We start from the raw sequence: 13,243 nt of genomic DNA on the forward strand, positions 1-13,243 counted from the left end.
TTTGGAAGCTGAAGAGGGGAAGGGCATCCTCTTAGATGGGCAAAAAATCAACCAAAGACAACGGCCGAACATCAATCACAGCAGGAGTAGAAGCCCAATAGCTTTTGGAGCTCCACTTTGATGAAGACTGGGTGATCAACGGCAAACTCAAATTCTGCGCCGAGGTGTTAGATGAACAGGAAGTCACTCTTATAGTCGCTCCTGCCGCTGTCAGCCCTCAGAACGACGAAGAAGCCGGAAGCAAGTTTGAGTTCATGGACAGTGTTGAGGCCGATGTCACTTAAAAGCAATTATCAGCCAGTTTCATTTTCGAGAATTCTTTTGTCTTTGTTTTAACTAAGATGCAACTTTCCGCGTATTTTGTTATCTACTAAAATTTTATATATGTTATACTATAATGCAATTTGGAACTTATTTTTTTTTCTACAATATCTTGCGACAATGTCGAAAGCATGATGGTGCTTTCTTTTTTTTTTTTTTTTTTTTTTTTTTTAGAAAGGCAAAATAAGTCAGTTTTTCCCGGTAAAATAATGTCACCTTCGTATACTTGTATTTCAATTCTGTAGAATTTTCAGACTTCTCTTTGAAATAATTTTATTCTCTTTATATTATCAATAATTAAATTACACCATTTTGTCATTCCTAACATATCACCGAATAGCGCGTTTTGCAACAGAGTATTTTATTCGTAATTGGATCGATACTTTAGCAAAATCTGCTAACTGCGTGGATCGGGTGCAAAAGTCGCTAAGTCAATATTTCACTTAATATTTTGACGTACAAAACTTAATACCAGATTTCAGCCAATAATGCCGAGTAATAAATGGTTTCTTTACTTATTTTTAAAGAGGAAATAAAGTCTGTAACTTTGATAGTTTGGGTGGGACGAGTTTGTCGCATTTATGTCAATTTCGCTTGTCATGCAATTAGCGGCTTCTGCATATGGGCTACTCAAATGATATCACTTCATTCTTTTCACTTTTCTCGTGCTTTCGAAGCATGTTTGGCCACGTTTACGTCTAACGCTGTGCGTAAACGAAACATCCTCTCTTTGAGTATCTTCCAGATTTACAACCTTCCGCTGTTGATGAACAGGTAAAAACATACCATGATTTGCAGGTTATGCTTTCGGAGTCACTTCTTGTTGGCTCTCTTCTCCATCTAACGACGTAACATATTTGTCCCAACATCGTGAAGATAGTTATTCCATTATTATATCTACCTACCTCCTATATTAGATTTTGCACTTCTTTCATGCTCTTTTTGAAGCGAAATAATAGTGGTAAAACTTCTCTGAACATCAGAGTCTTTTGTTACCATCTCAAAGTTACAACTGTTGTAATCTTATTCTACAGTAGCTCTTCGAACAACTGAACTTGAGAATAAATTATCCATTGAAAAATTTTTTGAGGCTCCTCTCAATGTTATTGTGTCTCCATTATAGTACAAGAAACACTGATTTGTCTTCCCTGATAAGGGATTTTTCGAATATTAACTTGGCGAGTGTTTGTCTGATATGCCAGGAAAGGTTTAGTTTATATTTGAATAATTCGTGGACAGAAAAGACAAATATATGTTCTCTCTCTCTCTCTCTATGTCTTCTCTCTCTCTCTCTCTCTCTCTCTCACACACACACACACACACAGAAGTAAGCATAACGGAAATAAACATAACAAAAATGAGTAAGAGTTAGTTTTCAACATATACGTTGGCAACATGTACATAATCAAACAGGATGAGAGACATAGTGAATTCAAAGTACTTATGCCATGAAATCACAGTTTTCGATCAAATACATGTTATTACTAACAGAAGACTGATAGTGCACCAACATTATAAGTGCAAACAAGATGCAAAGAGGGAAGAAAAAGGTTCGAAACATAGAAACATACTTATTTCTCATAAATGGAGCAGTACTGTGACCTCCAGCATGTGACCAGATGAAAGGAAACGCACGTTCGAACTAAAAACGCGAAAAGTGTAAGTAATCACTTAGTTACACCAAAAAGGAGACGTGAACTGTTTTAGAATCTATAAATTCCCCACATCAAAACAAAACTTTATCGTTGTAGACCCCACTGATGGTGCCTTAAAGTGAAAAAAGGCGCAGCGCGTCTCGTAGAAATAATATACAGTGTAGGAAGACAAGGCTTTTTGATTTACACAACAAATATTACTCCGTGGAGGCGTGTCGCGATTGTCAGGTATTTCGGTGAGCTATCTCCCTGCATGCTCTGACCTCGCTGTTGAGGTATCAAGTCCTGTGTCGATGGGAAGACGAGTGGCTAGAAGTGACCGACAACAAGCTCCGTGTCGTCAAGCCCATAACTCGGCCGTGGCGTACTTCCTTCCAGCCACGCCGACGGGTCGAGGTTCTTCTTACTCGTCTTCGCATAGGGCACAGCCTTATAACGCATAGATTTTTACTTTAACGCATAGATTTTTACTCCGTTGGGAGGGTCATCCACTGTGTGGTGCCTGTGGCGTGCAGATCACGGTGCGCCACATTTTATTGGACTGCATTTTATTTTCCGACCAGCGGACTGCGGCTGCTTTTCCGGCGGATCTGCAACCTATTTTATGTAATGATCAAACGTATGTGGTTCGCATTTTAATGTTTTGTGAACGGAGTAATTACACTAATAAGATTCTGGGGACATGTTTTTAATGTGTCAACAGGGCGGCTGGCTAACCCAAGTTTTTTGTAAACGGTCAGCCAGTCACATTTCCCTGTGCTTCTCTTTTAATTCTTCTGTGTTTTGTTTTCCCTTTGTTTTCATTTCTTGATTAGCTATCATCCCTACTCATTGCTTTTACTGCATGTGAGAGTGCATGTGAGATAGTGTGACTGTGTACGACAATTTTACTTCTTCTTCACATTCATTTGTTTTAATAAATGTCAGGGCACTGATAACCTCATCATTGGGCGCCCATTAGATCCCAAAAAACACACATACACAAATATTTCTGTGCTTGCTTCGAAGGATGGCCACGCAAACAAACTCGTTATTATATTAAAAAACTAAAAACCCGCCTCGATTGCGAAAAAAGCACCTAATGTTAAGTGATAACCCAGGTTTCGGCGTGCGTAGATAACTACACTTTCTTCAGAACAACAATAAATCCCACAAGTGCCTACGAAGACCTTTGCCCAATGATTAAAAGAACACCATAGCTATACATTTATAAACGAAAAAGAAAAGGAAAACACAAACAGTACATATGTACAAAGTCAAAACCACTACTTAACTTAATGGTTTACGCTCCACCTGACACCGGCCTATGTTCGATGGGCCATGACCCGCCATAAACTGCAGCTACAAACGGTAGCTCACTTACTAGCTTGACCCGCTATCTATGCACATGCGCAAGACAAGGGAAGTTACTTGAATGCGCATACGCATAAGAATACGAGAAAGTTAATACATGGGTCGGGGTTAAATAGCCCATATATTCCCAATCGTGGATGAACGTATATCAAAAAATGAAATGGATAGAACATGAGACGAGCTAAATAGGAGATGAAACCTAAAAATAACCGCACACGGTTGCTTATGCTAGTAAAGAAACTTATATATGAAGCTACCTATGACAACAGGTTCAAAAAATGGTTCAAATGGCTCTGAGCACTATGGGACGTAACATCTGTGGTCATCAGCCCCCTAGAACTTACAACTACTTAAACCTAACTAACCTAAGGACGTCACACAACACCAAGTCATCACGAGGCAGAGAAAATCCCTGACGCCGCCGGTAATCGAACCCGGGAACTATGACAACAGGCGGACCTCTTAAAAACTGTACCTAAAGCCACTAGTTACCCCTGGGGGGTGAGCTTAGGGGACGTAACCTAAAGGCGTCGTGGTAATAAAGATATAAGGATAAAAAGTGAGGTGTTCAACGAGCTAAAATCACCTTCATCGTAAAAGAAAAATGAGGATAAAAAGAAAGAAGATGAACAGCTTGACCAACCGCGCTTGACAATCAGCGCGCGCGTGTGATAATCCCCAGATCATTAGATTTACAAGTATGAAGAACAAAGTAAAGGCGCGAAACCTTCAAAAACTTTTATAGTTTTTAGTAGGAGTTGGTCATTGAGGATATTGTCTTTAACATGTTGCAGATGCTTAATGATCTGCATTTCTTCAAAAACATACAGTCTTAAGCCCTTAATCTCGGCATGAAGTAACTCGATATTAACTGGAGGGCTCGGCGCATAGGCCGTTAGCACAAGGTGTTCCGCATAAGTAGAGCCCTTAGTACCGTCACCGCTTCTAGTAGTAATATGCTGTTTATACCTGAGACCCAGAGCTCGCCCCGTTTGCCGATGGCCTTTTTTCATTCTAATATTCATGGAGTCACAGCTATCCCTCCAGCACCAGATACGGTAGAAACTGAACTGGTCACACTTGAAAATATTGGTATAAATAATGGCTTTAGGCCTCAGTTGGTAAGACAGATGTATAATAAGAAAATAAATAAAAATAATATTTCGTCTTCCACCCAAGGGGATGCGTTAGATGACAAACAGGTGGCAACGATATCTATCCCTTACATAGGCAATATACATTACAAATTGGGGCGTTTGCTCAGAGCCCATGATTTCAGAGTCGCCTATTCTACTAATAATAGTTAACATAGGAATGTAATTCACTCCTTGCAGAGTAAGAGCGATAAACTTTCCCAAACAGGAGTATATAAAATTACATGCGAGGATTGTCCAACATTTTACATCGGGCAAACGGGGCGAGCTCTGGGTCTCAGGTATAAACAGCATATTCCTACCAGAAGCGGTGACGGTACTAAGGGCTCTGCTTATTCGGAACACCTTGTGCTAACGGGTCATGCGCCGAGCCCTCCAGTTAATATCGAGTTACTTCATGCCGAGGTTAACGGCTTAAAACTGGATGTTTTGGAAGAAATGCAGACCTTTAAGCATCTGCAACATGTTAAAGACAATATCCTCAATGACCAACTCCTACTAAGAAATAGAAATTTTTTTGAAGGTTTCGAACCTTTACTTTGTTCTTCATACTTGTAAATTTAATGATCTGGGGATCATCACATGCGCGCGCTGATTGGCTAGCGTGGTTGGTCAAGCTGTTCATCTTCTTTCTTCTTACCCTAATTTTCCTTTTACGATGAAAGTGATTTTAGCCCGTTGAACACCTCACGTTTTATCCGTATATCTTTATTACCACGACGCCTTTAGATTACGTCCCCTCAGCACACCCCCGCAGTTCTAACTGGTGGCTTTAGGTATAGTTTTTAAGAGTTTCTCCTGTAGTGATAGGTAGCTTCATATATAATTTTTTTACTAGCATAAGCAACCGTGTGCGGTTATTTTTAGGTTTCATCTTCTATTTAGCTCGTCTCATGTTCTATCCATTTCATTTTTTGATATACGTTCATCCACGATTGGGAATATATGGGCTATTTAACCCCGACCCATGTATTAACTTTCTCGTATTCTTATGCGTATGCGCATTCAAGTAACTTCCCTTGTCTTGCGCATGTGCATAGATAGCGGGTCAAGCTAGTAAGTGAGCTACCGTTTGTAGCTGCAGTTTATGGCGGGTCATGGCCCATCGAACATAGGCCGGTGTCAGGTGGAGCGTAAACCATTAAGTTAAGTAGTGGTTTTGACTTTGTACATATGTACTGTTTGTGTTTTCCTTTTCTTTTTCGTTTATAAATGTATAGCTATGGTGTTCTTTTAATCATTGACAAAGGTCTTCTTAGGCACTTGTGGGTTTTATTGTTGTTCTGAAGAAGGTGTAATTATCTACGCCGAAACCTGGGTTAACACTTAACATTAGGTGCTTTTTTCGCAATCGAGGCGGGTTTTTAGTTTTTTAATATATTAACCAACGATAGATGAAGCGCTGCGGTGTTGAAGTTTCTTAAACTCGTTATTCACGCCATGCCAGGCACTTCCATGTGGTCTATATAAGAAATTCAAGAGACTTCACCTGAACGTTCATGAAATCATACAGTGTACAAATTTCAACACCATAGGCCCCCTGGCTCAGCAGCTGTTGTGGCAGACAACCTGAAGGAAAATAACGGGTGGCAAGGACAAAGAATCCAGTGAAATTTTTTTAAGTGCATTGTTTGAAAACTACCTTGAGCAGTTAAACATAGAACCGACTCGTGGCGATAGCATGTTAGACCTTCTGGTGACAAACAGACCCGAACTATTTCAAACAGTTAACGCAGAACAGTGAATTAGCAATCATAAAGCGGTTACAGCACCGGTGATTTCAGCCGTAAATTGAAATATTACAAAAGGTAGAAAGATTTTTCTGTTTAGCACACGTGACAAAAAGCAGATTTCAGAGTACCTGACGGCTCAATGCAAAAGTTTTATCTCAAGTACAGTTGTTGATGATCAGTGGACAAAGTTCAAAACCATCGTACAATATGCATTAGATGAGTATGTGCTAAGCAAGATGGTAACAGATTGAAAAGAGCCACCGTGGTAGAAAAACCGAGTTAGAAATCTGCTACGGTAGCAAAGGGAACTTCACAGCAAACAAAAACATAGCCAAATCCTTGCAAACAAACAAAAATTACACGAAGCGAAGTGTGAGGAGGGCTATGCGAAAGGCGTTCAACGAATGCGAAAGTAAAATTCTACGTACTGACTTGGCTGAAAATTCTAAGAAATTTTGGTCTTATGTTAAGCGGTAGTTGGATCAAAACAAAATGTCCAGACACTCTTTCACCAAAATGGTACTGAAACAGAGGATGACAGACTAAAGGCCGAAATAGTAAATGTCTTTTTCCACAGCTGTTTCTCTAGATTGTAGTACAGATGACAAAGGGTAGATATCGACATAGATGACAGAGAGATAGAAAAGCATTTAAATCGCTCAAAAGAGGAAAAGTCACTGGATTGATAGGACACCAGTTCGATTCTACACAGAGTACGCGAAAGAACTTGCCTCCCTTCTTGCAGCGGTGTACCGTACGTCTCTAGATGGGCGTAGCGTTTCAGAAGATTGGAAAAGGGCACAGGCCATCCCCGTTTCCAAGAAGGGGTGTCAAACAGATGTCCAGAACTATAGACCTATATCTCTAACGTCGATTAGTTGTAGAACACGTATTACGTTCGAGTATAATGAATTTTATGGAAACTGGAAATCTACGCTGTAGGAATTATAATGGGTTTCGGAAATGACGATCGTGTGAAACCCAGCTCGCTCTATTCGTCCACGAGACTCACAGGGCCATAGACACGGGTTCCCAGGTAGATGCCGTGTTTCTGTACTTACGCAAGGCGTTCGATACAGTTCCCCACAGTCGTTTAATGAACAACGTGAGAGCATATGGAGAAGAGTTCCTAGATAACAGAACGCAGCATGTCATTCTCAATGGAGAGAAGTCTTCCGAAGTAAGAGTGATTTCAGGAGTGCCGCAGGGGAGTGTCATAGGACCGTTGCTGTTCACAATATATATATATATATATATATATATATATATATATATATATATATATATATATATATATATATATATATATATTGAAACGTCCCCTTATCCGTGACTGTGCTTAAACTGACACACAATATTTTTTAGCGCAACGCAATCTGACTTTCAATAATCCCTACAAAGGAATGGCCCTGACTAACGTTAACCTATACCTTCCACAAATCACTTACCTCACAAAAATCTTCGTTACTAGAACCACTGCAATACAGCGAGCGCCACTATTGCCAGCTAAATAAAAGATTCTAACTACTGTAGGCACTAACTACTGATAGGCATAGTTAGCAAATGAAAGATTTGATGAAGAACAAACAATGTATTTACCTTAATAGTGTTCAAAAGTCATAATATATGTAGCAGTTCATGACATCCAGTCTTACAAATGTATTGTCTCTGATGGACACACGACCAGATCATCGCCTCTCAAATTTCCGCCATCTCTCTCCCCACATCCACCACTTCTGGCGGCTCACCTCCAACTGCGCAACGCTACAGGCTGTTAACAGCCAACTGCCCAACGCTACAATGGCGAGTATTTCAACAATGCCAACCAGCCACAAACTGCACACAGCACAGCCAGTGATTTTCATACAGAGCGCTACGTGGCGTTACCAATAAGAAAACCTAAATAGCCTACTAACATAGCCCCCATGCTCCACACAAAAAATTTTACAAATTGTTTTGGGCAGTGGCCAATAATGATTTGATAAAATTTTTCATAATTACAATAAGAAAGATATCAAATGCACACACTTATTGATACAATGTTGGTCAAAAGCTAAAATTTTCTCACAGTCCCGTAAAGACAGTCCTGATCATTCATCACAGTAAAATTACAGAGTTTTTTTGTTCCAAGGTCTGAGCAGTAGAAGAGAATGCACACGGAAGTAGTGGATTTCCATGCAATCTTGAAGAAGTAGTGTTGTCGTTCCAACGGAAAGACAGTGCTGACTCTTCACATGCAGACAGGTAATGGGCCACAACAGAGCAAACCCACAGTAGAGACAGTCGACGTTTTGAAGAATATTGGTAGGTAGGTCATCACAGAGCAGACCCACTGTAGTCCTGGTAGAGATTATGTTATTGGTGGGCCACCAGAGGTGCAGACCCACTCCAGTCCTTGTAGAAATAATGGTATTGCTAGGTCATCAAAGATGCAGACCCACTGTAGTCCTTGTAGAGATAATGGTATTGGTGGGCCATCAAAGATGCAGACCCTTTATAGTCCTTGTAGAGACGGCCAGCAGCCATCTATTGCGAATGTGCAGGTGCACAATGACCATCGAAGAGTCTTGCGGAGAATATAGCAAGTCCATAAACCACCACTTGTGCACGCACAAAGTTTTTGGAATTGTCTTTAGAAATCTTGCAGACAATATAGCAAGTCCATAAACCACCACTTGTGCACTCACAAAGTTTTTGGAATTGTCCTTAGAATCAGCAATGCTGTTAATCAGTCCCTTGCTGAATTATTAACACACGTCCAAACACTAACAGTCCTCTTTTTTTCACATATTGTGCATATACTATGACCAACAGAAATGTGTGCGGTGAAATAAATGCTTACAGGTTACTTAATTTGAGGAACTGGTGTCAATTACAATTTTATAACATGAGAATACAATAACAAAGGTACAAAATACATCATTAAAGAACATAACAATACAGATAACATTTGTAGTAATATGGGCTTGACAAGAGAATAGAAATAACATATACATCGGTGTTACAGGAATTATGACATAAGTACATACATGAAAGATCAGAATAACTTTTGAAACATCTACTTCACACATGAGCAACAAAACAGGACAGATAAAAAATGTCTAAACATCTTTACAAAGTAAATAACATAGTATTAGAAAAATTCTACAACATAACTCTCATCAGCTAAACACATAAAGACAGGAAAATCGCAAATAAACAAGGGTACACAAACACATAGCAGAATAACACAAGAGGAAAGCGCAGGGTTTGTTTCCAGTGTAACATTTGGTACTGCAGTCCAACCCAAAACATCATTCCATAGTTCTTTCGTCTTATTTCAACATTTGTTTCCACCAAAAAAATCCTATCCAAGCATGGTTTCAGTATTTATATGTTCACATATTTCTTACCTCATTATTTATTTTCCATTATATTACATCATTTATTTCCAAGAAAATCCTTCCTAAACCTGTTGTCCTAAACCCTACTTTTGTTCACATCCTCTTTCAAAATACTTTTTTTGGCCAAACCATTTTCTTATAGCTCCTCAATCCATTTCTTCCAGTTCATCACAAATCGTTCTCTTATATAGCCTACCCCATCTTAAGCTAACATAAATCTACTGAGCTCAGATGCTAAACTAAGGGACGAGGCAATGCAGCAGCACAAAACAATTAATACAAACAGCAATGAAAAAAAATGGAAATTGTCAAAGCAAGCAAAAATATATATAAGTTATATATAAGTCAGCAAAGCAAATGCGACATTATCACTAATACGAGCCAATGTGCAGCAAAAAAAAAAAAAAAATAAAGCAGTAGTAAAGCTGGCTTAACAGAGTAATACAAAGTGAAATTCAGTAGCACTGTGCCTGGCACACAGCAGCAGCAAATGCAATAACTTATACCTAAACATGACAAAGGACAAGCCGAAAAAATATTACAGTAAAAATGGCCGTGTTTAATACATATGTCACAACTTAATACTAGAGTGATGCATTACCTTAACTTACACTACTAAAAAGTTACCAGTCATTGACAAAAATTATGTATGCAATTCCTGTTAAGGGCAATGTCTTTTTGTGCTCCCTCGTTGTTTTTGGAAGTAGAGCATAAAATTACTGTTTACTGGTTCTGTAGGCATAAAATATCTATATTAGTACATCTATTAAATTTTATTTTAACCAATGCTGCAGTGCAGCTAGAAACTAGATATTGAACAAAATTAGCAATCTCTCAACTAGGAATACAATAGATGTAAAATGTTTCTCACCATTTCATCAGGCATTTTAGTAAATGTCATAAATTAAGAGCTCCACAGTATAATCACGTTTTCAAGTTTGAGCGTGTCGTATTTGCAATGCTTTCTACAAAGGATGTCAATAGCGAGGATAATAGCCTCTTTCTTTTTTCTCCACCTGTGCCTCTGAAAGGCACACACTAATGATTTTTTCCAGGCGACTGTCGCGCAGCTGGGAGCCCATGACGCATTACGTGAAGGTGGTCACTTAACTTTCTTAGCGAAATATTTACGACAGCTGTTTGCACTACAGTGACAGTCTCATATAAAAAATGTTACAGGTCGAGAATTTTTGTTGCAAATGTGTAGAAGCAAAATCCTATGAATATAACACTGTGCAAAAAATTATCGCCTGCTTTGTGATACATTCACGCATTTACACACATTTCATAACTCTTAAAGTACGATTCTCAGCTTATTGATTATAAACATACCTCTACAGCATAATACACATTGTCATCGTAATAATAACATCATAACAACTCAGTCAAATTTCAAATTCGTCGTAGCTTTCAGCAATAATTTCAAAACCTAAAAGAATATTCTCTGCTCATTTCAATAGTGCCATCTACCTCAAACGTACTTTAAAAATCATGATCTCATACCAAATAAATCATTCAAAGCTCTCATAGTATCACAATGGTTCTGAAAAAATATGAACATTTCACAAAGTACAGACAAAATACAATTTCGTAAGTGGGAAGTTATTCAACTGTGTCATTATGTAAACATCTGTCACTGATGTAGTAAAATAAATATTTGTCTCTCTCAGTTAAATGTTCAGATAGCTGTGTAATTCTGTGTTAGAGAAATTTGGTACCGATGTGTAAAGTTGTATAAGCAAATACCATATTAGCTAGGGCTCCTTGTACTTACCACACACATGGTACACAAAGTAAGCGTGTACCCCTCTGAGGATTAATGTAATTATACCCTCAGGTGTTACAGAATACAGCAATGGAATGAAATGTATCACGGAAAACTTTCTTTGTAATTAAAATATCTTTAAAAATAAATGTTTTAAGTACAAAATTAATCACTCAAATGCGTGTCCTGTAGCGCTAAATTGTGCATCATGTTGTAACAATCTCTGTCATTACTTAAGGGTAAAAAATGTGGAAAGTGTCGTAATTATCGTCGTGCGTAAGCAAAGTTCTGTGGAAGTCAATGTACTTACCTCGTAATAAACAAAAGTGAAATGCTTTGCCTATAGATATCGTTGTTATTACGCTTATTGCTGTGATGAAGTAAGTACAGTACTGTAACGTATTGTTGTGCTACAGAAAATGCTGTCTCATTGTAGCTATACCACAAAAGTTACAACTAAAACATGTTTTACTTTCCAGAATAATACAGAAAAACTGTGCAGATATAAAACAGATACACCGCAAAAGCAACAATGTAAATTATCACTCATTAGTAGCGTCGTGATATAATTGTGTAGCTGTCACATAAACTAACCACTGTGTCATCTGGTATCTCTTAGAAAGTACTTTAAATACAGAATTTATTTTCAAGTTAACCATAATGTTACATTAAAGTCTCATTAGCAGTACCAGTATATGTTCTAAGTATGTAAGCCTGATAGTCGTTATGTAATCGTGCAACTAACAAGCAAGAATGTACAAATAACAACACTGTGTCGTCTGTCCACTATAACAATGCATTCCTAATTTCTGTTTAAAAATGTTCCCTAGGTTCTAGACTGAATAGTTAACTTTAAAACATTGTTGCATGTTAACAGTTTCTCAGTGTGACAAATTGTACTTGTAGCATGAAGTGAAAAGTTTTATGGGAAAGACTAAGGTAAAAAACAGATTATCTTTCAATAAACGGTTTTAAATGTGAAATGTGGTGCAATCCTTTTACTGTTTCTAGTACGCAGAGTTTCAACTTCAACGCAATTATCATGTGGTGTACTTCGGTAAGAAATGCTAAAATGTTTCTCAAGGTTAGCGTCTATGTTATTTTTCTCAGAACCAGCCACCGCACATGGCTGCCTGCGGTGCGGGTCATTGTCTGTCTCTTTGTTGGCGCGCTTCGTTATTGGGATTAGGAGACCTAACTTCTACAAATTCACCTTGCCGAGAGGGCCCAGCCCTGTTGGAATCCCGCCAGCTCTGATGAAATTCAGGTCTGTCGTCACGTCGGTAGATTCCATAGTTCCTTTCTTGTCGGTCACGGGGTGGAGAATTTCTCCCTGAATCATAACTGCGCACTGAACTGTTGCATCTGAAGTTATTCTGTCTCCCTTGATAATAATTGTTTTGGTTCCATATTGTCTGTCTCTATGGTTATCTCTGTCATATTCATTACTACAGAAGTGCGATCTTTCTCTGTACTTATTACTACTCTGCCAACGGTTGTCATATTGGTGGTGTCTGTTTTGGTCACGATTTGTGTTGTGGGAATAGCCTTGTCGTGTCCAGTTATTATTTCTTTCATCGCGGAATTGCGACGGATGTAACCTGTAATTGTTGTGTTCCTGTTTTCGCTTTCCGAAATTGTCAGTGTCAATTTCTAATTCCTGTAAGAGTCCCTGAAAAGCTTCAATGTCGTCTTTGCAACGTCCTGCCAAAGTAATATGTCGTAAATGTTCATGTAATTTGATGAAGCAAATGCGGATGAGTTCTGAGGGGCTGTAAGGGTTTGACAGGTACTGATTCTTGTGCAACATGTCTTCAAAATATTTCACAATACTGGAAAATTCAGACTGTTCGAAATGTTTCATCATTATGATGCTATG

Source organism: Schistocerca nitens, chromosome 8 (genome assembly GCF_023898315.1).
Source record: "Schistocerca nitens isolate TAMUIC-IGC-003100 chromosome 8, iqSchNite1.1, whole genome shotgun sequence".
NCBI classification, from domain to species: domain Eukaryota; kingdom Metazoa; phylum Arthropoda; class Insecta; order Orthoptera; family Acrididae; genus Schistocerca; species Schistocerca nitens.